Here is a 26,374-nt window from a genome sequence, read left to right as displayed (position 1 = left end):
AGCCAGTGACCCAAACCGCTTAAGAAAAGCTGACTACTCTAATTGCTCTCCTGTGAGTATTTAACAATATGTCAGGCCCCTCCAGCCATCTCCAGTTGCTTTTTACTCCTCAGATCTCAGCTTTGATTATGACAGTTATTTGTCTGTCCCAGATAAGCAGTCAGCAGGCTGAGTATCCAGACTATTGTAGCATAACTGTCCCAGCATGGCAATAAAGATGAATATAAAATGGAGACTGCGTAGCAGTTCAGCATTCTATCCATTGTGTCACCTCCAAAGAGACCTTTCTCACCATGTTCGCTTGCCTTCTTAAAAAACAACAATCTAAAACTGATGTATAGCAGCACAAATACTGTCTAACCTTTTCCAGCCCCTGAACACAGGAAAGAAAAAGCTATTAATCACTACCATTATTAATGAATTAAGTTGATATAGATAAACGGCTGGAATAAGAAATCTCTGCAGATTGAAGGGAGAGATTCCTGTAGGATAAGCAGAGCAGGAATGGATATGTTGTCATCTAGGCAAACGAGGGAACATACAGCAAGAGTTTCACAGGAAAGCTGCTAAACTCTTTGTGGCAGGGACTGTGTAATATGTAATATTTGTCATGTGTAATATTTGTACAGTGCCTAGCACTATGGGGACCAACCTCAGAGAGAGGAAGGATTGTCCAGTGGTTAGGGAGCTAGCATGGTATCTGGGAGACCTAAGTTCAGTTCCCTCCCCTGCTTCATATTTCCAGTGGGACATTAGGCAAGTCATTTGGGTCCAGATCCTCAAAGATAGTTAGGTGCCTAACTCCCATTGAAATCAATAGTTACTTGCTGCCCTAAATGCCTTTGAGGATCTGGGTCTTAGTTTCTCAGTGCCTCACTTCCCCATGGGTAAAATGGGGACAAAAGTATTTCCCCACATCAGCCGGATGCTGTGAGGATAAATAAATTCAGGATGGTGTGGTGCTCAGATTCTATGTAATGGGGGCCAAAGAAGTACCTTGGATGGAACCTGGTTGCAGTCTTTAGGCACTAGCTGGTATAACTGATATCTAATAAGACTAGAGCACTACCCAGGTCTCTACGAGGGGTGTTGGAGCACATTAGTGGTTTCTGTGGCTCTATCTACACTGAGCGATTCCCTTGCTCATATACAAATAGTCGTGCTAGCTCAATAAGAGCTAGTGTGAGTATAAATAGTAGTGTAGCCATGATAGCATAGGCAGCAGTAGCAGAGGAATGACTTAGCCATGCCAAATACAAACCCACCTGCAGCCAGTGGGTATGTACTTGGCACAGCTCAGCCATGCCCTTCCTTTTCCTCATGCTACCATGGTTACACTGCTATTTATACTTGCACAAGCAGGAGAATCACACCCTTGGCTCGTAGCGCAGACAGAGCCTAGAGGAGGGGTGCAGAAGTCCTCACATGTCTCTAAAAAGAGATTCAGGAGGGAAGTGAGTGTCTACAGGAAAGGCATTTTAGCATGTGGGTGCATCTCTCTAGACAACGTGAGGCCTTTACAAAGGAAAGGTTGGATTGCACCGGGTTCCTTTGCAAGAGGACTATGGGAGAATGTGGCATTTTCTATGCAAGATACATGGGATCTCTGTAGGTGCACAGCATGTTCTGGTAGAAACATCTCCAAACAACTCCAAAGGGAAGTTGTGAAATACCTTTTGCTTCAGTTAATCAACCAGACATGGCAAAACACTAGTAAACAAATGAAAAAGATAAATCCTATCCTGACAGGGAGGTAAATTGACTGATTTTAGAAAATGACCTATAACTTTTATAAACTATCATATAAAATGACAGAAAAGAATCCATGTCCTTTATCCCTTTTAGTAATAGAAATTAATTACACAAAACAAATTTGCCTCCCCGCTCCTCAGTTTCCCCCATCTGTAAAATAGGAATAATGATCACCTACTTGCTAAGGCTCTCAGAGATCTGTGGATGAAAACTTCCATAGTGACTCACCCCAAAGGAGGGAGGTCACTGAAGGGCTGGCAGTAGCCCACCTCCAAGCTTATCTCCGTTTAACTGGGGCCTGGGCTTGCCTGGGTGCCAGCAGCCAGCAGACAACAGTCTTAAGGGGCTGGGGCCACTCTTCAGGGTGAGACCCCCTTGCAGAGGAACAAGGGTCAGCCACCCGGGGGGAGGGGGCAGAGGGATGCGGGCCCCCTCTACTCTACCGCATCCCATCCCAGGGCCTTGGCAGGGGTAGAATCAGCGGCCCCGGGGTCAGCGGGGATCCAGCCAGAACATGCCAATGCTGGGGTTCTGGGCTTTGCAGCCAGTCCTATGGTGGCTGCCACGGGCCACTTCCTGCCTCCCCCGGGGTGGGTACCTCTGATGTCCAGTTGTCACCTGGCTCCTCTGGTAAGCGGCGGCAGGCACTCCGGGCCAGTTGTCGTCCGTGGCATGGGCCAAGCTAGGTTGGGAATCTGCTATGGAACCAGCAGGACGTCCTTCCCCCTGACTGGGCTGCAGGTCTGGTCTTTTGTACTGCAGGCCACTCTTCTGTTCTTCCGGCAAGGGAGGCAGGGTGGCCTAGGCTCCGCCCTCCAAGGGGCATGTAACACTCCCTAACTCACCCTGGAGGAGAGAGGCCTGTTCGCCTCACTACAATGGGTAAGAATTATAAAATGCAGTAAAGCTCATCTGTATAAAAAAATTTCACAGCTGTGAAATCTTGCCTTTTGGTCACATCATAGCTATGAAATCTGGCTTTCTCCCACTAACTAGCACTGGGAACTTTGGTATATCCATTATATACACACACAATGCTAATAAATGACAGTATTAAATCCCCAAAACACTGGATTTTCCTTCTAAATTTTGGCAGTGATGTAGGTTTAAACATGAGAATGAGAGTTTGTTTCAAGAAATCTTAATCTGGATTGAATATGTATCCTTTGATATACCAGCTGCATGCGTCATTTTTCCATGCAAAGGGTGGGTGTCCAAACCAAACCACAAGCCTCCCTCTGCATCTGTTCTATCATACTAATTATTGTTCATCATCACCCTATCACCATCTCTCATCAGCTAGGCCGTTGCTATCATTTCCTTTACTCTAAGGCATATTGCATGGTACTGCCAACCAGCTGCAGCCTGTTTATTTTGGGCTGCTGACAAGTTTGGCAGGAAAAGAAATGACTGGTGACTTCCAACTTTTCTCCAGTAGAGCTGGGGGGTGGGGGGTTTCTAAAACTAGGGTGACCAGATGTCCCAATTTTATAGGGACAGTCTCGATTTTGGGGTCTTTTTCTTATATAGTCACTTATTACCCCCCACCTCCTGTCCTGATTTTTCACACTTGCTGTCTGGTCACCCTATCTAAAACTGAACATGACCCTGACAGCAAATTCAGACTGGGTTTGGAAACTAGGAAATAATATAACCTAGAATAAAAACTGGTCTGTATTCTCAGTACTTTTTATCATGTATGTAAGGCTATTATCCACTTACTTGCAAAGCTGTTGCTTTAGTAAAGAGTTCCTATGAAAGAAATGAGAGTGTATGGAAAAGACATGGATCTTACAAGTAATAATACTTAGTGCTTGTGTACTGCTATTCAGTTAAGTGTCTCAAAGCATTTTATCAACATTAATATGTTTAACTGCAAAATGTACTTGAAAAGTAGGTAAGTGGCATTACACTCATTTTACAGATGGGTACATTGATGGTCAGAAACTTGCACAGGTGTAATGAATCTATATACTTTAAACAATCTGTTACACAGCAAATTAGTGCCAGGTCAGGATAAGAACTCAGAAGTCTTAACTCCCAAGTCCTTTCTCTAGTCACTAGACCAGACAGTCTCATATACACTACTAAGATGTCAACCTAAATTTGTTCCTGTATTAGACAATAAGTTCATGTGATCACTAGTGGTAAATGCTTAAAACTTAAGGGTACAATTTTAAATGTTACAAAATAATTGTTAATAAAAATATTGAATAATAGTTGACTAAAATCCCCTGAACTGTTTATCATTGCTGTATTTTGGAAGAGCAGTGTAAATTAATTCCTGTAATATTAACCGCTAAATGGATGTCTTTATGATTGGAGCAATTTATTCCTATTATCTGAATGACCATATTGGTCCACACCCATATTTTCCATCCAGCCCTCTTACTCATTCCCTCTGGGTTGCTGAAGTACCATTTGCAATTTAGAATTGGCACTTTAGCCTCATTTTTCATATTGCACTGGAAAAACATATATGAAAAGAATATTTCTAAATGCTCTACGTTCTTTTATTACTGTAGTTGCTAGCTGCTGGCTGCCTATTTACTTGAGCTCTATTGTCTGTTATCTTGTCTGTCAAGCAAGCTTATCATACTTACCCACAAGAGATGTACAAAGGGGGCTAAACTCAGCCCAAGATCAATGCTGTCTTCTGCATCAGGCATTTTATGATAGATAATCTTCCAAAACCCCAGCCTGGCTCTATTGTTGATCCTTCCAATTAATTTACTGAGTAGATTTTATCCTTAAATCTGCCCCTGATGCTAGAAAGAAGGCAGGGACACCTAGTAGACAGAGCGTAGAACTGTGAGCTAACAACTCCTACGTCCTAAACTTGTCTGTATCATTGATTCCCTCTGTGGTCTTAAGCAAGTCTCTCTCTGCCTCAGTTTATTCTTCTGTATCAGGAGATATTTACTTTTCTACCCTACACATGTATCTTGAGAATGGATAAATGTGGGTGTGGCAGGGGGGCTGGGGCCAGCCCTGGGGGGAGGAGGACGTCAGCCTGGCCCCGCATGGGCAGGAGGCACAGACAGCCTAGGGGTGTCCTGTTTTCCCTTTGGGAAAATATGGTCACTCTACCAAAAGGAACCACCAGATCATCCAGTCTGACCTCCTGTATATCACAGAGCCCCAACACCACCCGCATGCTAAATCCAACAACCAAAACTGCATCAAAATATTGCAGCCCACTAAACTGTTATGTGCCAGAGACAGAGAATAGGAGAGAATGAGGTGTGACAGTGCCCAAGACCCCTGCCACTTGAGGGAATTAAGTGAAATATACTCAAATAAGTGACTTGCACCCACATGCTGTAGAGGCAGGGCCGGCTCCAGGCACCAGCTAAAGAAGCAGTTGCTTGGGGTGGCCAATACCAAAGGGCGGCCCTCCGGCCGCTATTGGGGCTGCATGTCCGGGTCTTCAGCAGCAATTTGGCGGTGGGTCCCTCAGTCCCTCTTGGAGTGAAAGACCTGCCGCCGAAAAGTGGAGCAGCACGATTGCGCTGCCGTGGCTTCCCCCCCCCCACTTGAGGCAGCAGAAAACATGGAGCCAGCCCTGTGTAGAGGAAGGAAAAAACCCATCCTCTCTGCTCCCCTCTAGGTCACTGCCAATTTGACCTGGGGTAAATTTCCTTCCCAATCTCACATAGAGTGGTCAGTCAGACCCTGAGCATGGGAGCAAGAACTAGCCAGCTATGCACCCGAGAGAGACAAAGTTTGTTGCCTCCTCAGAACGCTGGCCCACCCTATCCACTGTTCCATCTCCAGCTGCACAGGTAATGCTTAGTGTTGCTAGCCTCAGAAATCATGGGGCACCTCCTCCCACTTGGAAAAAAAAAAGGGGGCGGGCATGACAAGATTGTTTTAATCATGTCAATAAATCTTTGTTTTAGACTCTGAAGATAGCAATGGATATAATAGAGTGGTATCAGAGGGCCTGTTGGGATGGGATTGTATGAATGATTTTTGGCAAGAGGAAAAGAGGGAAGGTATGGTACTTGTCTTGGACAAAATTCTCTCCATGTTCTGGCCCTTAAAATATGTAGTTGTATTAGGTTATTGCTGGCATTGCATCTAGGTCCTGTACAAAATCTTAAAACAATACCCTATCTACACTGCTGTCAATCAACAGAGTATAGTAATCTTGAAACTGAAAGTTATAATTAACCTAGAAAATATAATTGCAAACTTCATATGGAATTTTTAAAAAACAGCCAAGATTTAAAAGACTTGCCTCACTAAATACAGGGAAGACTGGGGCTTCCTAATATGGAACTCTGATGAGTGGTTCTCTCTGATTCAGACACCCCCTTTTCTTTAGAAGTGAGGCTAAGCCCTCAACATGAATGTGAAGTTAACAAGAGTCGTTTTATCGAATTTGATGTACACCTTTTCCTTTCGAAATGAGTTATTCTCCTCATCAAACACTGGAAAACCCCAATATTACTGCTGCTACTTTTCATCTGAGCAGCTAGCAAAGTTTGGGCCCTGCAGATTGTTTCTGTTAAGAGGAGAAATTGATGATGGAGTCAAGTATCTCTGATGCGGTTCTGTATATTTACAAAGACTGCACAAAGTCCTGTTCCCTTGAACACTCCAGGAATCAAACAAGAAACAGTTTTTTTGCTCATGGCTCCAAGCCTCTTTTAGTCAACAGTAGGCCCAAAACAGGGTTGCCAATATGTATTTCAAAGATAGGGAACTGTTTTCTTAGCACCTCCATGCCACCCTCCCACTGAGTATTATTATTGTTTATTATTATAATTTATTAATAATAAGCAGTACTCACCTACATTCGCCAGGGATATTTCTTGCTGCTTTTTGTAGCATCCAGCAACTCCAGATATTGTTGTACAGAGATGAAAAAGTAAGGGACGTCCCTTGTAATAAGGGACTGTTGGCAGCCCTATCCCAAAAGCACTCTGCCTAGGCTTTTCTCAGGATGACACACTCAGTGTTTGTTCAGGCTTTGTCTAGGGCTTCATTGCTGCTTTTTCCTTGCTTCTGTGGTGGGTTTTTTGCTGCTTCTCTCTCATACACAGACACACATACCTCCATCAGACACTACCCAGCAAAAACCTTCCTTCCACATGATTCAAATTCCTGAGCAGACTGACATATGTCTCTATTTTGGCCAATGACATGTGCCTATGTTTTGGGTTGAGGCCCTTAATATTTTGTACATTTATCGCAAATGAAGGGTGGCTGCTACACTTACCAGTTTTATCAAGGTTTAACCCAACCAATAACAATACAGGATAATGTAGAATTCTAAATTCCCTTTCAAGAATCCTCTCAATCTTCTTTTTGGTAACATGCAGAACTTTAAAAAACAAAGTGGGGTGAGGAGAGATTTAAGAGAAAGCACCAACTGAGGTTCTAACGTGTCACAGGGTGGATTGGCCTTTTTAAGGGAGCTGAGCTTAGCCCAGTCCGTCTGTGCTTTGTTAGCTGCCTGCCTCCCCGTGATGGACTTTGAGGCAGATAAGGGAATGCTCAGTTGAGCTGAGGGGAGGAGGGGCCAGGGAAGGGAGAGGAGGAAAGGAGAGGAGAAATAGCTCTCTACATCAGACAAAAGAAAAGGGCTGATTGGTGTTACCTGCAGGGAAGGGGCAGAAACCGTAACAGAGGGAGGCTTGAGAAAACACCAGGCACCAGGGTTGGGAAGGAATATCTGAGCCCAGCATGGGGCTGAAAAACTGTAGGGTTTCAGAAAAAAGTGTTTTGATTTAAGTTGACATTTGCACTGCGCTGTTGTTTTCACAGACCAGAAGGGTTGTTGTTTCTCTCATATGAGAGCCTGGGTGCAGTTATTGGGAAGCCCAATAGAAGGGAAACCAAGGCAGCAGCAGCAGGTTCGGAGGCTGCATTAGATAAGGAAAGGATTTCTGGCTGTGGGATGATCTAGTTTTAGTTGAAAACTTGTGAAACATGAGCCTGATCCTTCCCCATTGAAGTCAGTGGAAGTTGGCTCAAACCCAATACTTTCTTAAAGGGAAGAACAGTAAAGGGAGAGACCATGATGTGAAAAAAGCCCAAATTAATTCCACATAGCCGTGTTCATACAAAAGCCCTTGACAATGTCCCTTAGTTTCAAAACCTACTCCTTGTCATTGGAACTATCATATCCAAATTCTGCTTCTCACTCTAATTCTGCATTTTTAATAGCTGTCATTGTTTAAGGCTTTTAGACTTCACTAACAGAATAGCAAAGGAGACAGAACGGAAGATGATGCAGTTTAAAATAGTACATAGGATGTGCTAGGTTCCTTCATCTGCTTTAAATGGGGTTAAAGGTGTGATATATGTTTAGCAATGTGATAAACGAGGAGGAAGCTTATCCATATTATTTGCTCATGTCCTAAAATTAAGAGCTTGGTCTGAGGGAGTTTATTTGATACATGGAATCTACGAATATAAATTGCCACCTTGGCTGGAACTATCTCTTCTAAATGATTTTTCCATGTTTCAGAGTGCAACTGAAATCTCTTAAAAATGGGTGGCCATTGCTCTTTCTTGTGCAAAGCAATTGATTCTGAGAGGGAAACGTCAATGTTATAGTTATTAAAGGCTGGAATCTGGAAATGACTGAACTGGCCTCACATGAATGCCTAGTATATAACTTAGATGAATTTAATTCACTATGGTCAGAGTTCATCTGCTTTTTATAGGGTAGAGGATATAGACATTCCAAGGGAATTAGAATTTAAATTATACTGTAGGTTTGTGATAGAGGGAAGAGTGGTGGGGTGAGGGGAGTGGAGTATTTCCATTTCTCCCCTGATTGTCTGGGGTTTGTGTGGTGTTGGTTATGCTGGATTTGTTTTTATGTTGTATTTTGCCTTAGTTAGTTACAGCAGGAGCTTGTTGGCATCTCCAATAAAAAGTTGAATTGAAATTGTTATGCTAATTCCATTTTCTCCTGTTCACAACTCCCTGAAAAGTTCTTTGGGGCAAAAATATTTTATTCCTTGTTTTCTCTCTCATGCAACTTTTTTCTGGAAAGTTGGAACAAAATTCCTTCACCAGTTTCTTGAGCTTTGTGAGGGGGTAAAAAAAAGAAACATATTCCATTATAAGAAAACATTAACATGAACTTAGCATGTGTTCATGCAACTTCAAAATTACTCATTTAAAATGTGATATTTTCATTAGCTAAAATTGCCTGAGTGGACTTTTCTTTCAATTTACCTGGGGGTGGGGCTTTGGAAAATGCTTTAAAAATCTTTGTGCATGGAAGAATGAGGCCACATTTTTGACATTGATGTTTGTTTATATATAGTAGAGTGACCTTTAGATTTTAAAACATGTTAAAACAATATTTGATTGAGTTTTGTTCCTAGACAAAGGTAAAAATGGCCAAAACAATCCAAACTTGACCACTGAGGGAGTTGTTTTATGTGGCTTCCATGCTGCAGATGCCACTCTGAGAGGAAATATGACTCATATCTTCACTACTGTCTCCATTTTCTTTGTGGTGTAAGGACAAATTGCACTGTCAACATGACTGAGGGATCTTTACCATTTGTTTGCTATGCTTTTGAGCAGAAAGGCCTTCAGAAAATTCCTGGGAGGTTCAGGGCAAGTTGCGCTTCAGAAAAGCCTTGTATAGATAAGATGGTTTTGACCTGGGGAACTAACTGCAAGCAACTTTCAGCCTTATTGCACTAATGCTCCATTCAGCTTATTGAGCATTTGTGCCTGTGTATTCCTCCCAGCTCTCCCTTCTGTTGAGAGTGCAACACCTGCATGGGAGCTGTGATACTAACTGCATCACGAAGCTGGATGGTCATTCTCAAACATTCAGATATTGAGAGTTAGGCCACAAAAAATCATGAGATTCTACTCTCTCTATGTTCTTATTCTGCCCTCATCACCATAGTATCTGTAACTTCCAGTAGTGCACTAAGTGACAATACTAAGGTCTATCAGGTGTAGTTCACACCTCTCACCCATCCTCTCCTTTGAGATTGGCTTAAAAATCATGAGATTATTCTTTTTAATTGGGGGTGGGGGCAGTATTTGCCCTCTTATTTCTGGGCCTTTAGGGTATGCTTGCTTTATATCGTGGAGCTTTTTCTCTACAACCACGAGGGCTAAAATCTTTGTCTTTATGAAAGCTGAGATTCTCATGCAATCTCTTAAAGCCTCAGCTGCTGGAATTAGAAAAAAAGCACCAAGCATTGTGAGACTTATGCTAAAATCATGAGTTGGCAACACTGCAAAGGGCTTTTTTGGGGGGTAAGGCGCTGATTGCCCCCAACTCAGCCTCTTACGGGAGACACTCAGCAGGATTGGGCTCTATTTCTCTGTCATTCTAATCTCTGACAGAAAGTTTTCATCATAAAAAACAGCTTTTGCTATTGACTCTTTGCAATGCAGAAATAGATTGTGTATTGAAATCCTTATGTTCCTGGGAGCACAACTACCAGTCTCTCCTGCCAAATCTCTCTTCTCCCCCTGCTATAACAGCTCCACCTAGTTGTGGTTGCACTTCAGCAATGCTACTAAAGACAAGATACAAAAAAGCACAAGTCTCATTCCCCGTGTGCTTGGATATACAAAAAATAGAATTATCGCTTGCCTGTACACCTTTGGATGTACGTGCAATTGAGTAAGGTATGTTGAGATTCTGGGTCTAGCCCTTAGAATTACATCTGAGACCTCAGTGTTATCTTCAATGCCTTGTACTGTGTAATTAAATTCTAGAAATAAATCATAAATGAGAAGAGAGTGAGAGAATCAGAAAGAGCGGTAAATATATAGCGTAAGAGGTAAAGTAGCTTGGAGCCATAACCTCTAGCTACAGTAATACAACTAAGTACCTCTGCCTCAATTTACAGATTACAGGAATGCACATAGTCATAACCACCACCAGCATAAATATTGGATGGCTTCACACCTCCGTCTTTTCCTTACTATTATTATTTATTGTGGTAACTTTTCAATATCTCCCTACAATGGAAAGACAAGAGGGACACATTCGCTTTCTTATATAGTTGCAATCAAGTGCAGGAGAATGTCTGAGTAGAAAATTGGTCGTAGACCTACTGAGAAGCCAGACGCTGGACAATAGCATTGATTGATCTGTCATGCGTCTGCGGGCTGTCTTCTGTGGTGAAAATCACTTTGCCTACAAATTTTATAACCTCTCAAGGTCTTTCCAGTCTTTGTACTTTATTCTTATTTTTTTAGACCTATCCTTACTTTGGCACGCACTACCTTCTAATACCCCATATAACTGGGCAAGGAGGGGGAATGACTCAAGAGTAGTATTACTGAAAGTCAAATCCAGTATTGTCTAAGGAAAAGGCTGGGTTTCAGCCACAAACTTGGTCAAATCTGGAACCTGAGTAAATATTTGCAGTGCTGGGCATTGAGATGAATCATGTAATAAGGCTAACCTGGTAGAGCTCACTCTTCAGGGAAGGAAAGCAGGTGTCAGGAACAGACCACACACATGAGATAGCTTGCTCCATGAAGATTTAGGGTCTGTCTTTGCTCTTTACACACAAAGAAACAAACATATAAGGCCAAGGTACATAGATACACTGCTACTCTGGCATGGCCCTGGTGGCTTTCATAATAAAACACAGGGAGAACCTTGGGATACTTCCATGGTTGTGAGGCACCTCACCACTACCTGCCCGTAGTGTGAAGCAGTCTTGTTTGCTATAGCTCAGCTCCCTGAAGCCAGTAGTCTCTGGCTAAGCAGTGCCTTCTAGGTCTCCGGAGACCTTTCTCTCTCTCTCTGCACAAGCTAGGGATAGGCATATGCCAACCCCTAAATCCTCAGTGTGTTTCTTGTAGAGTCCAGTCCTTTGTCCACTGGACACACACAGAAATTACTAGATCCCCAAGGGAATAGTATACACAGCTTGAATGTTACCGCTCAGGATCAGCTCCTTCGTAACATCACAGTACGGAGATGTATTTAAAGTGAAAACAATGAAGTTTATTATCAAAAGCTAAGAATTCAGAAAGAGTGAGTAAGGAAAATGGATACAGAAATGGTTACATATAAAACAAAATCATAACACTCTTTCTAGAGATTAAACTTAACTTTAAAAGGCTACATCCTAGTCTAAAGCAATTTATCTCACCTAAAGCAATCTCCCAGCATCTCCAACCAGCGCAGCTGGGATCCCTTCTTTTGTGCATTCAAAAGTGCTGTCCTTATGCTTTCTTGATGCAGGATAAAGGGGTGTCTCCTTACTTTCCCTTTTATCCCCAAAAATTCATTGTTTGTCAAGAGTCAGAATGACTGTTATGTTGGGTTACAATGTTCAATTTACGTGTAAACCGAGGTAGATGGCAATATATGTCTTTTGGCAGAAACTTTTTCATCAGCTGTGGCTTGCTTCAGTCTTTAAAAACATGTTTTCCAGCATGTAGACATAACTCCTTACGAAGTGTTACTACATACATTTTGCAATGATATAAATCACCAGTATCAGAGGGTAGCCGTGTTAGTCTGGATCTGTAAAAGCAGCAAAGAATCCTGTGGCACCTTATAGACTAACAGACGTTTTGGAGCATGAGCTTTCGTGGGTGAATACCCACTTCCTCAGATGCATGTAATGGAAATATCCAGGGGCAGGTATATATATGTGTGCTAGCAAGCAAGCTAGAGATAACGAGGTCAGTTCAATCAGGGAGGATGAGGCCCTGTTCTAGCAGTTGAGGTGTGAAAACCAAGAGAGGAGAAACTGGTTCTGTAATTGGCAAGCCATTCACAGTCTTTGTTCAATCCTGAGCTGATGGTGTCAAATTTGCAGATGAACTGAAGCTCAGCAGTTTCTCTTTGAAGTCTGGTCCTGAAGTTTTTTTGCTGCAGGATGGCCACCTTAAGGTCTGCTATAGTGTGGCCAGGGAGGTTGAAGTGCTCTCCTACAGGTTTTTGTATATTGCCATTCCTAATGTCTGATTTGTGTCCATTTATCCTTTTCCGTACAGACTGTCCAGTTTGGCCGATGTACATAGCAGAGGGGCATTGCTGGCATATGATGGCGTATATTACATTGGTGGATGTGCAGGTGAATGAACCAGTGATGGTGTGGCTGATCTGGTTAGGTCCTGTGATGGTGTCGCTGGTGTAGATATGTGGGCAGAGTTGGCATCGAGGTTTGTTGCATGGATTGGTTCCTGAGCTAGAGTTATTATGGTGTGGCGTGCAGTTGCTGGTGAGAATATGTTTCAGGTTGTCAGGTTGTCTGTGGGCAAGGATTGGCCTGCCACCCAAGGCCTGTGAAAGTGTGGGATCATTGTCCAGGATGGGTTGTAGATCCTTGATGATGCGTTGGAGGGGTTTTAGCTGGGGGCTGTATGTGATGGCCAGTGGAGTCCTGTTGGTTTCTCTCTTGGGTTTGTCTTGCAGTAGGAGGCTTCTGGGTACACGTCTGGCTCTGTTGATCTGTTTCCTTATTTCCTCGTGTGGGTATTGTAGTTTTGAGAATGCTTGGTGGAGATTTTGTAGGTGTTGGTCTCTGTCTGAGGGGTCAGAGCAGATGCGGTTGTACCTCAGTGCTTGGCTGTAGACAATGGATCGTGTGATGTGCCCGGGATGGAAGCTGGAGGCATGAAGGTAGGCATAGCGGTCGGTGGGTTTTCGATATAGGGTTGTGTTAATGTGACCATCACTTATTTGCACCGTGGTGTCAAGAAAGTGGACCTCCTGTGTAGATTGGTCCAGGCTGAGGTTGATGGTGGGGTGGAAGCTGTTGAAATCATGGTGGAATTTTTCCAGAGTCTCCTTCCCATGGGTCCAGATGATGAAGATGTCATCAATGTAGCGTAGGTAGAGAAGAGGTGTGAGTGGACGAGAGCTGAGGAAGCGTTGTTCCAGGTCGGCCATGAAGATATTGGCATATTGTGGGGCCATGCGGGTGCCCATAGTAGTGCCACTGATCTGGAGATATATATTGTCATCAAATTTGAAATAGTTGTGTGTAAGTATAAAGGCACAGAGCTCAGCAGCCAGTTGTGCTGTGGCATCATCAGGGATAGTGTTCCTGACAGCTTGTATTCCATCTGTGTGTGGGATGTTTGTGTAGAGAGCCTCTACATCCATGGTGGCTAGGATGGTGTTTTCTGGGAGGTCACCAATGCATTGTAGTTTCCTCAGGAAATCAGTGGTGTCACGGAGATAGCTGGGAGTGCTGGTGGCATAGGGTCTGAGTAGAGAGTCCATATATCCAGACAGTCCTTCAGTGAGAGTGCCAATGCCCGAGATGATGGGGCGTCCAGGATTGCCGGGTTTGTGGATCTTGGGTAGTAGATAGACTAACCCTGGTCGGGGCTCTAGGGGTATGTTGATTTCTTCTGGTGTTAGTGTAGGGAGTGTCCTGAGTAGATGCTGTAGTTTCTTAGTGTATTCCTCAGTGGGATCTGAGGGAAGTGGCCTGTAGAATTTGGTATTGGAGAGTTGTCTGGCTGCCTCCTTTTGATAGTCAGACCTGTTCATGATGACAACGGCACCTCCTTTATCAGCCTCTTTGATGATAATGTCAGGGTGGTTTCTGAGGCTGTGGATGGCATTGTGTTCTGCACGACTTAGGTTGTGAGGCAAGCGATGTTGTTGTTCCACGATTTCTACTCAGACCCTATGCCACCAGCACTCCCAGCTATCTCTGTGAAAACACCATCCTAGCCACCATGGATGTAGAGGCTCTCTACACAAACATCCCACACACAGATGGAATACAAGCTGTCAGGAACACTATCCCTGATGATGCCACAGCACAACTGGCTGCTGAGCTCTGTGCCTTTATACTTACACACAACTATTTCAAATTTGATGACAATATATATCTCCAGATCAGTGGCACTGCTATGGGCACCCGCATGGCCCCACAATATGCCAATATCTTCATGGCCGACCTGGAACAACGCTTCCTCAGCTCTCGTCCACTCACACATCTTCTCTGCCTACGCTACATTGATGACATCTTCATCACCTGGACCCATGGGAAGGAGACTCTGGAAAAATTCCACCATGATTTCAACAGCTTCCACCCCACCATCAACCTCAGCCTGGACCAATCTACATGGGAGGTCCACTTTCTTGACACCACGGTGCAAATAAGTGATGGTCACATTAACACAACCCTATATCGAAAACCCACCGACCGCTATGCCTACCTTCATGCCAGCTTCCATCCCGGGCACATCACACGATCCATTGTCTACAGCCAAGCACTGAGGTACAACCGCATCTGCTCTGACCCCTCAGACAGAGACCAACACCTACAAAATCTCCACCAAGCATTCTCAAAACTACAATACCCACACGAGGAAATAAGGAAACAGATCAACAGAGCCAGACGTGTACCCAGAAGCCTCTTACTGCAAGACAAACCCAAGAGAGAAACCAACAGGACTCCACTGGCCATCACATACAGCCCCCAGCTAAAACCCCTCCAACGCATCATCAAGGATCTACAACCCATCCTGGACAATGATCCCACACTTTCACAGGCCTTGGGTGGCAGGCCAATCCTTGCCCACAGACAACCTGACAACCTGAAACATATTCTCACCAGCAACTGCACGCCACACCATAATAACTCTAGCTCAGGAACCAATCCATGCAACAAACCTCGATGCCAACTCTGCCCACATATCTACACCAGCGACACCATCACAGGACCTAACCAGATCAGCCACACCATCACTGGTTCATTCACCTGCACATCCACCAATGTAATATACGCCATCATATGCCAGCAATGCCCCTCTGCTATGTACATCGGCCAAACTGGACAGTCTGTACGGAAAAGGATAAATGGACACAAATCAGACATTAGGAATGGCAATATACAAAAACCTGTAGGAGAGCACTTCAACCTCCCTGGCCACACTATAGCAGACCTTAAGGTGGCCATCCTGCAGCAAAAAAACTTCAGGACCAGACTTCAAAGAGAAACTGCTGAGCTTCAGTTCATCTGCAAATTTGACACCATCAGCTCAGGATTGAACAAAGACTGTGAATGGCTTGCCAATTACAGAACCAGTTTCTCCTCTCTTGGTTTTCACACCTCAACTGCTAGAACAGGGCCTCATCCTCCCTGATTGAACTGACCTCGTTATCTCTAGCTTGCTTGCTAGCACACATGTATATACCTGCCCCTGGATATTTCCATTACATGCATCTGAGGAAGTGGGTATTCACCCACGAAAGCTCATGCTCTAAATCACCAGTGTGATCCTGGATTTCATTTAAGATGTCACATGATATTCTTTATGGATAAATACTAATGAAAGCATTGTGTTAGGTGTATTGAGTTTATCAGGCCTGATATGAGCTGTTATAGAACAGTGAATCCTTTGCCAGTTGGCACTGATGTTCTTATGGGTCATAGAAAGGTCCCAAACTATTTAAAGGGATACTACCCAATTACTAGACCCTACAGACTCATAGTGTCAGGCTTTCAGATTTGAACTCATGCATCCTGATCCAGCACTGGAAAAGCAAGCTGCCAGGAGAGCTGAATCTGCTTTTGCCAAGTTCTGACTTTGGCCTGTAAAGTTCAGGTCCAGTTCATCTGACTCAACCACAGCATGGTAGTGTTTATACAGCTTCATATTTTCCTTCCTCACACTCTTTGTCTGACTCAGATGCTCTGTTTAAAGTGCAAACCTTCTAACTGCTGCTGAGGTTTCTTGTTAAACCAGTGATTAAACCACTAAGTGATTAGCATGGGACTGACATCCTTCTTTTGCATATGATTTTGTTAAAAGATTTTTAACATGCAAAGCATATGGTTAATTAAATACTTTGATTTTCTTGCCATCCGTATTCTTAAATTAAAAATCTAATTACGACGACTTCTTGTCTTTCTGGAAAGTACCTGTTGTACCCTCATTGTCGATTCCACCTGCTGTTGATATGATTAGCAACTGTATGATTTACAACTATATGATTTAAAACAGTGACTATGGCTGCCTGCTCATGTGTAAGATTGAGTAGTTGTCTAAAGTAGGACGGGTCTTTTAAATCACATTGTACGCTCATTATCACCAGACTCTTGCTCTTGATTGTATTATCTTATTAAAGACTTGAAATTATTTCTCAGGAGAAAAGCAATAGCCTCTTGTGAAATTCACATTGTCCAAGTCTCTCATTTTACATAAGAATATAAGAATTTCTATATCAGATCAGACCTGTGGTCCAACTAATTCCAGTTTTTTATCTTGAACAGTGGCCACTACTGAATGTTTTAGAAGAAGGTGCAAGAAACTCCACAATGAAATAATCTGTCAGTATGGAATATGTCAGCCTAACTGCCATCAATTAGTCATGGTCTTATGCCCCGAAACAATGGCGGTTTATAACCTGTATGCGCTGTAACTTTGGATGTTCTCATTCGCTATATAAATATTTAAATCCCGCTAAGTAACCAGTCTCTCCAATCCTGCAGCAGGGAAGTCCACAGTTTGTTCATTTTAAAAAAGTATTTCCTTTCATCAGTGTTAAATCTGTTACCTTTCATTTCGTTAGCGGTCCCCTTGTTCTTCGTTTATAAGAAGGCAAATAGGACAGAATTTATACTTTTTCTGTACTCCTTATCTGGCATACTTTTGTAATGTCCCTGTTCACAAGAGACAAGTAACAATAATCTTTTCACTTATCTCATAAAACTTTCCATGCCTATCATAATACCAGTCTTTGAACTCCTTTTTTGCCTCTGGTATTTTTTTTTCCTGAGGCAGTTACCATATCTATTTAGGAGCTATCTGTCAAAGGTTCATAAATTGTTCCCCATCACTGTAGTGTCTGAGCTCCTCACAATCTTTAATGCAGTTATCCTCACAACACTCTGGTGAAATAGGAAAATATTATTATCCCTATTTTACAAATGGGAACTGAGGTGCAGAGAGAGGCTGAGTGACTTGCCCATAGTCAGACAGGAAGTCTATGGCAGAGCAGGTAAGGGTACATATAATCTATGATTTATATAATAACATTATCACAGTCTCAATATTAATGTGTATCTTGTTATTTATGCACCCTAATGCTTCCTATTGCCTCAAGATAGTCTGAGCATTCACTCTCTCCCATTCTAGCCTCTGTCAGTTCGCACGTTTTTAAGCATTGCCATCCCAGTGATCATTTAGGAAGATAATTGCGCAACACTGAGATTATGTATGTGGCAGAAAGTATTTGTCTTGCTGAATCTAAAGCTACAGAAACAATTTGTATCTGCAAAGATGAAGGTTTCTTAAGGGCCTTCTATCAGCCATATGACTAACTTCATCCCTCTGGGAAATGGTTCTAGAGCATCCCTGCACTTCACTGGGCTTCTGACATTCTGTTCTATGGTGCCTTGTCTGAGCCACAGCAGAGGAAGAGTTAATTGCCTGCCTCTGAGGAGGAGTGGAGTAGACAGGCAGGGATAGTGATTGACTCATTAAACCCAAGCAGATGCTCACAGTTAGAATGGGAATTCTTTAAAAAATGGCTCCTTGGCAGTCAGAAAGGGAGAACGTCTGTCTGAGCAGGAAGCACTCCAAATTCAATAGCGAAAGTTCTGGGCAGTAGTCTGAAGGGACCCTTTTCTTTTATGTAAAAGATGGTGCATGTGTAGCGGGGTGTTAATACGCTCTCTATGTGTTTGTTTATGTGAATGACCACTTAAAACTGGGCATAAACCCTCTTTGCAAAGAACGTTTTATTGCTGCTGGGCTGGGATGGCCCATTCCATCACCTTACAGGCAATAATTAAATTCACATGGTTATTGAATTAACATTTGTTCTCTGACTGAGACTGCAGAATTACTTTCTCCTCCCCTTCAGGAATTAAATTTGGAATCAATTACTAGTGGGGAGAAAGGGAAGGAATTCTCAAGTCTCACTGAGCACAGATTAAAAAGAGAGATGGACTTGCACAAATTAACTTAAAATCTTTCCCTAGACCATTCGCATCATATCATCTAAGTACCAGCAATTGGTAAGTAACTTAGCACTGCAACAGACAGAGAGATCAGGGAGCCTCAATTCTGCAGCAGAAAAAAAATAAATCAATAAGCTTTTTTAAGTCAACAAATAATTTTTCACTAATTGGTGATCATCCCAACCCTAACTCATTATCTTTCTGAAGAGCCGTACTTTGCAATGTCATCAGTGAGTGTTTGGCTGAATATCTCAACAGCACTATGGAGAGTTCATTGATTTTGGGCCTGTGACTAATGCTGAGGAGAATGAAGTACTTTAGACAATTATTTGTCTACACCATTCTAATCTCTGCTGAAGGGTTTTCAGAGAGGCTGTTTATGAGGTATGGGGCAAGGGCACATGTGTCCCTACCCCTTGTCAGTTACCTCACATGATCCTTCATACGTGATGGGTTCTGTTTAGCTATGGTTTGACTAGCAACAGTTAACGAATGTACCATCTCTCTTCGGTTTTTCACACAGTGACATATCACAACCCCTACCACTTCGGCTCTTTTCTATTATTGAAAATAAGGAAATCATGAGGAAAAATATTGTGGCTCTAGAGGCTTTTCTGTTGACCCCCTTGTAACAGCTATGTTTCCATGGTAACCACACCTGTCAGTGCTTGAGGAATCCTTCCCAACCCTTTCCCTCTTGATTTCCCCAGGTACAGAGGATAAAATTGAAAGCTAAATTAGCCTATGAATAAAAACAGGCCTCTCTTAACCTTTACAGTGCTTCCTTTTTTTTTTTTTTTTTAAACTGGACTATGTTGGTCTCCTTGTGGCTCCTGCTTGCTGTTTAACCAATGTATATGAAGTGGCTCTTGGAGAACTGTCTTGTCACTTGCCGCTGGCTTTTCTACTGGCTTCCAGGTGAGAGAGAGCGACACAGTGGATGTGTCTGTGGAAGGGGGTGATAAAATGCAGAGCAAAAGTAAACCCAGGCTACTTCCTTCTTCACAAACACCAAACACAGCTCACACTAAAAACATCGCAAAACACCTGTTTCTTGTAAGCAAGTGCCATAGTTACCACAAAGAAGTTACTTGACTGTGAAAAGGCTGAGAGGTAGCTCACATAGTAATAATGAGGGGAAAGCTACTCAGGCTGATTGTGAAGGAAGGTGCCCATGAAACAATCTCTCTGTTAAGATATGTTACATGCTGTGACCACACTTGACAACATGTGATCTTAGCCAGCTTCATCTCTACAGGAGACTCTGGGGAATTTGAAGGGGTTAAAACACAACACAATTTAAATGCTCTGAGTTGGAGCTATTACCCCAGAGCCCACAAAGAAACATACCCAGCCTGTAAGGAAATTCTATGGCCCATAAGAAACGGGTGCTTTGTCAGAAGTACAAACCTGCTCTGTGTGATTTCTGTGCAAGCATTAGTCTTGCATGTGTAACAGTGATATCTGATACAGCAGAGAAGGATTGGATTGAATTGAAGGATTCAGTGCTGCTATTTTGTAGGAGTTGAAGTCCTAAACAAGTTGCTTACCTGTGACCTCAGTGTTATGTTGCAGTATGCTGAAAGAGCTTCCTGCTGTAACATGACCGCATTCCCGATGAATAAAAGTTAAGCACAGAGTCTCTACTACTCTCTCTAACAAGGCTGTTCTAACTGATGTTATTCATCTCTCATGGCACCAAAAGTACTGACAGAAATCAAAAAGGCAATGCAGAAGTGCAACACCAGAAGAGATAAGACTTCAGTGCTCAGAGGGAAGTAATTAAGCTTCCAGCTTTACTGCCAATAGCGGGAAAGTTATTTCACTGCTCAAGGTGATCACAGCCCTCCCTCTGAAGTGAAAAAAAGAATTGGGGCAGCCCCTGTGAATCTGGGGCTGAGGTATGAGAACAAACAGGAGAACAAAATATTGGCACAATATACATAAATCAACTAGTAGCTGTGGTCCGATATTACAGATGCCAGGGACTGCAGGAGATATAGTGGCCAGACAGCAGGAACAAAAAGTGTGTAGATTGTGTAGCCCAAAAGCAAAAAAAAAAATGTGCTTAGCTGTTTGTTGTAGTGCCAGGCAGAGGAAAGAATATGTTAGGCAATCAGGCATTTAACAATCCTGGGCTAGCGGTAAAAGAGCATACATATAATGGTGTAGATTATAGATGCAAGCTGTGACAGCGAGTTAGCTATGGACACAGCTAAAGCTGTGGAAATATGTTTCTAGGTATAGTGTGTGCCAAGTTCTTGGTATATTAACAACACAGCTGGAGAGCTTTGCGACTCAAAGAGCACAAGCTGCAGAAAGGGATCTTTAATTTACAGCATGAGCGGCCCTGTGGTTAATACAAGTAACGCAGTCCGTTCCAGAATGAGCTAGCACTTGGAGGAGTAATATCAGAAAACCGACAGCTCAGTCTAAGCAAAATGAAATCCTAGAGGGAATTCATTAGCTCCTCAGTTTCAGGCAGATTTGGGCTTCTGTGTTTCACTTGATTGGGGAGGATGTGATGTATACTGGGCCTGGATTAGTTTTGAAGTATGCTAACTCCAATGAAAAAAGGGGAGTGCATTTAGGAAAACTGCCCATCTCTTTGTCCTCCTCCATCAGGGCAGTGGGGAGCTACTGCTGCCAGCTAGTACAGCTCATAAAGGGGCAGGGCGAGTTAGAAAGGGGGTGATGCTAAGGCAGCCAAGTGCAATGAGGTATTTTAAAGCTGCCCTACCCTAAAGGAGACTGAAGCTGCTACCACTGCCTGAACTCCGCTGGGCTTGAATCTCCATTTGGATGCAGCTGCCCCATGGGAGCAGAAGGTACAAACAGCAAAATGGGATTAACAAAGTCCCTTGCACACATGCTAGGAAATAAATACATACCTCAAATACCCCTGCAGTGAGGGGGTGATATGTGGCCTGCACATGTCCATGAAATTTGGCTTGAATTAACTTTAATGTAATAAAGGCAATTTGTTAATTAGTAAATACTATTCCAGTTCTCTAAAATTTGCCCTGCACCACATGTGTACCGATGTACATTAATTTATATCCAGGATGCACTGACTCCCAGCAACAGTCACAGAGAATGGTCTGGTCTATCCCTTCTAGGTTTTTATACTGCGCTCATCACCATAGTGTTGGAGCTGTGTCACCCAGCAATGTATTGCTTTCTTGTGCATCTCCAGTTTCTGTAAGACAGAAGTCCACATTGCAAAATCCTGCTATACCAACAATTCCAAGGTGGCTGCTGTGGGAACTTCTGACTGGGCAGACCAGAAGGAGTTTAGCAATGTTTTTCAGGTCGTGTCCTAGGGTCTTACTCCAACAAGACTTTAGTGACAGAGATCTTAGTATCGTCTTGCTTTTTAAATAGATACCTGTTCCCAATGTCTGGGATTGTCCCAACTGCAAAAGCCAGTCGCCAATTGGACAGGTTTTCCTGGCTCCAGTAGGAGCCTACAACATCCCATTTTTCAGTCCAACAGGATTATCACTCTCTCAAGTGACCTATGACATCGAGTTCAAATCTGTCACCCCCAGACAAGGCTTCTGTTGGTTAGTGCATCACTTTGCATCTAAATGATGAGACTATCCCTCACGCACACTCTTTATCCAGAAAAGCTGCATTTAATTCAGTAGGAAAGTTGATTGTGCAGACGATGATACTCTGACTGAGTCTCAAGAGCTGCAAGTGGCTCATTAACGTGTCTCTTGCAGCTCTTTGCAGCACATGATGTTAAAAATGTGTGAGTTAATTATTAACCAGTCTAAGTTATTAACCATCAGGATGCTTCTACTATGTTATTAAGCAACAGTAGTTGATAAAATGATGATACTTGGTCAGTCAATTTGCTGTGAGAAATATAAATACACGTCTACCCTGATATAACGCTGTCCTCAGGAGCCAAAAAATCTTACCGCATTATAGGTGAAACCGTGTTATATCTAACTTGGTATGATCCATCGAAGCACGCAGCCCCACACCTCCAGAACGCTGCTTTACCGCATTCGATCCAAATTTGTGTTATAGCTAGTCGTGTTATATCCAGGTAGAGGTGTATGTATAAATAGAAAATAATGGCTTCACACTACTATGGCTCTTTTGGGTAATGTTGATTTCTAATTTGGCTCCTGAACCACAGAGGTCTGAGTATCACTGGTGTAGACAATCATTCAATATAGTGCCCAGCTGCTAAACTGGGAAGGAAAGAGGCAGGCAGGCAGTAGCAGAAGGGGGTGCCACACTGTCTCAGGGAGAATAGCAGGAAAAGGTGGCTACCATACAGGGCTCCTAAGCTCCACTTCTGAACACCTCAGTGTCTACACAGCTTGTGAAGGCACCTACCAATCTAGGCTCTTGAACTTCAGAAAAAGGTTCCTTTCCTTCAGGGATGGCAGCCACTTCTTTCTGAGAAAGTGCTTAAACTCCTTTTCTCCCTCTTACTGAGGTATGCTTCATATTGTCCCTGTTGCAGAGCTCCTAAAGTGTCAGGTGAACAAATGTGAGGAGCTGAGAGATGGAAATAAAATGGCAATTAAAAAGAAAAAGTTTGTGATACAAATCTTCATGGGTTCTTGGCAAAATGGTGAATTATGCAGTCATTTGTGCAGCTGCATAACCACACTTTGCAGGGGCAGAGGGGGAGTAGGCCTGTTCCTCATTCCTTGTCTCGTTGAGCAGTGGTAAAGAAGAAAAGCAGGTTGAGAGATCATCAACGTGGCCAAAGAATAAACTGAAATGATCATGTAGATCCATATGTGGATGTGTTGGCACATAGCCACATTCTGGTTTTGCTGTGCAATCTCCTGCAGCTGTAACTACCAGCTGCAAATTGATTTCTTTGTTTCGCTAACTCCAGCTATAGAGTTTCAAACCAGAACAGACACTTGGAAATGCAGCAGCAGGAGAAATATCCAGGCAGTGCATCCTGTGGCACAGAAAGGAACTTCAAAAAGTTCCCAGTTCCGAGGCAAGTTAGCATCTGAGTTGTCTTAATATCATGAATGAAAATGGAAAATGTTATAGATGGACTAGGAAACATTTTGTGAAAACTAATGACACGTGTGTGTTTTGCCTGGAACTGCATACATGTGTTTCACTCATCTGCACAGCACTTGACATACTGGACATGTTATCCATAACATCATCATCAGTACTGGACTTTGATTGTTGGGAAACTGAGTTGTGTAATAAAATGCTACTACATCAAAGAAGGAGGTAAATAATTAAGACCTGCCCTAATACAAAGATCACCTTTTTCAGTACGTAAGGTGGTCAGGATAACACTCTAAATACATGAAGAGACTAACAAGCATGATGGAGAGGAATTGTTGATGGTTCTACAAGAAGTATATGATTAGGAGCAGTAGCATGAAATTACAAAATGGGACACTTAAACTGAACAGCAGAAAAACCTTCCTCTCTGTTACACTATGGAATACTCACTATTCGTAGATACACTCAGTGAAGCCCTGAACCGAAATAATCCCTAGTATAATACCATTGATTTCAGTAGAATTATATCAAGAATGAATCTAGCCTGCTAGATTTCTTCCAGTTCTAATTTCTGTGAATGTAATCCTTAGGGCAAAGCATACTGTGTAGCCTGAATATCTCAACAATTAACTAGCTAAATTATCCTATAGCCAAAGTCTCCTGTGCTCCTGGGCAGGCAGGATTTAAACTTAGTAGGAATTGTAGGTGCTTAACATCTCTGAAAATCAGATCATCTGTTTAGCTGGTTCTCAAATGGGTTCTTGTGTCGCTGCATGTGCTGCTGCAGCAAATTTACAGTGGCCGCAGTTTTGATGGTTAAAATATACTAGTCTAGAGCCAGTCTAGTCACACATTTATTTGGATGTGTCATGCAACTAAAAATAATAAAACTTTTCAATATAAAGAATAATATGTACTACAAATAGTACCACAAAGGGTACATAGTTATTACAAACTATATATTAGAGGCAAAGGGGGTGGGAATAGGGGGCTAGTACCCTCCCCCAGCCAGAGGCAGAAGCTCTGCTGTACTATAATGAAATGCTGCTGAGCCAACTTTGAGCTGGTGTAGGGAGCATAGCTGGTGGCCATGACAGGGAGCTGCATGTGGCCACACTTCAGAATCATTGGATTAAGGCGCCTACTTTAGGCGCCTATTTCTGAGTATGTTAACCTCAGTGTTTAGCTATTAATCTAACTGATTACCACCAGTAATGGGAAAACCTCAAATTCAGAGGTTGAATTTACTATCTATGCTGCAATAGTTGGTTACTTTTGTTTTCATTTGGTTTCCTTTAAAGATGAATTGTATACATAAATGAACACACGCAAATACCCCAGGTACAACCTTTCTTCTTTTTAAAATACTGTGACAAAGTTCATCCTCTACCTTGGTGGGTCCTGCGCTTATTGACAGATTTTGCTTGCCTCAGAGATTCACAGTAGCCCTCAGTTTGCCCACATCCGTGGCTCAAATCTGCTGTTCACTCAAATATCCTCATCACAGGCCAGTATGGGGAAAAAAGCGTAAGAACCATCCCCCCAATTTCTGCTGATCCACCATGTCGGTCGGGGAACAGCACAGAGACCTTCCCCGCTGGTTCAACCTCCTGTGTCTGATCAGGAGTTGAGAGGTTTTGTGGGGAATCCAGGCCCACCCTTTACCCCAGGTTCCAGCCCAGGGCCCTGTGGACTGCAGCTGTCTAGAGTACCTCCTGGAATAGCTGCCCCTCCTCCAGGGTCCCTTCCCGTGGAAGCCCCCGAGGGAGCTCCTCTCACCCCCTTACCATCCGATGCCCCTGCAAGCGCGGAGGTGAGCATCACTTTGGGTGCTGGCGGGGAGAGCCCTGGGGTGGCGGAAGGTGATCTCCCTTCCATTTACGAGGAGATTGAGGCCCTGGATCTGACCCCGGTCACACGGGGAGGACGACCTTCTGCCGGTGGCCTCAATCTGAGCGACCTCACCCGGGTTCCCCTGTCCCCGGGTTCCCTTCCCCTAACTGCTGCTTCTGCTCCCGTCTCTGAGGATCCCCTGGAATCTTCCATCAGCCCGGCTGCAGGTGGCAACCTGCTGACGGCTGCCGAGCTTACTGAGGCAACAGCCGGTGCCATGCTGCCGGGACCCGATTCCCATGGAGTGTCCCTCTTTGGTGTGGGGCAACCAACCTCCTTCCCGGGCAAGGACCCCATTGACAACCATCCATCGCCGGATACCATGGCTGCCACACCAGCCATAGTGGCTGAGCCCGGCATCATTGAGGGTCCCCTTCCCACCACCTAGATCCTTGAGCCTGACTGGGAGGGGCCACCTTCCAGCATCCCACCTACTGAGACTTAGGATCCTGCTTCTGCACCCCCCCCCGTTTCTGTTCCTGATCCCTGCCCTGCTCCTACTCCTGACCCCTGCCCTATCCCTGATGCCGGCCCTGTCCTTGTCCCCTCCACCTCCTATGATGCCATTGCCGCCCCTGGGAATACCCACCAGGGAGCGGCCTTAGTATATCCCTGTCCGGACCTACCAGGGGCTGCTGTTTTTCCCTCTGGCGCCCCCTGTTGAACCAGGGAGCGGGGCAGGGCTGGCTCTAGCAATTTCATCACCCTAAGCACAATGGCACGCCGCAGGGGGCGCTCTGCCTCTCGCTGGTCCCGCATCTCCAGTGGACATCCCCCAGGCATTTCTGCGGAGGGTCCGCTGGTCCCACAGCTCTGGTGGA

This window comes from Gopherus evgoodei, chromosome 2 (genome assembly GCF_007399415.2).
Source record: "Gopherus evgoodei ecotype Sinaloan lineage chromosome 2, rGopEvg1_v1.p, whole genome shotgun sequence".
Classification (NCBI taxonomy): Eukaryota; Metazoa; Chordata; order Testudines; family Testudinidae; genus Gopherus; species Gopherus evgoodei.
Note: the sequence above shows the minus strand (reverse complement) of the source record.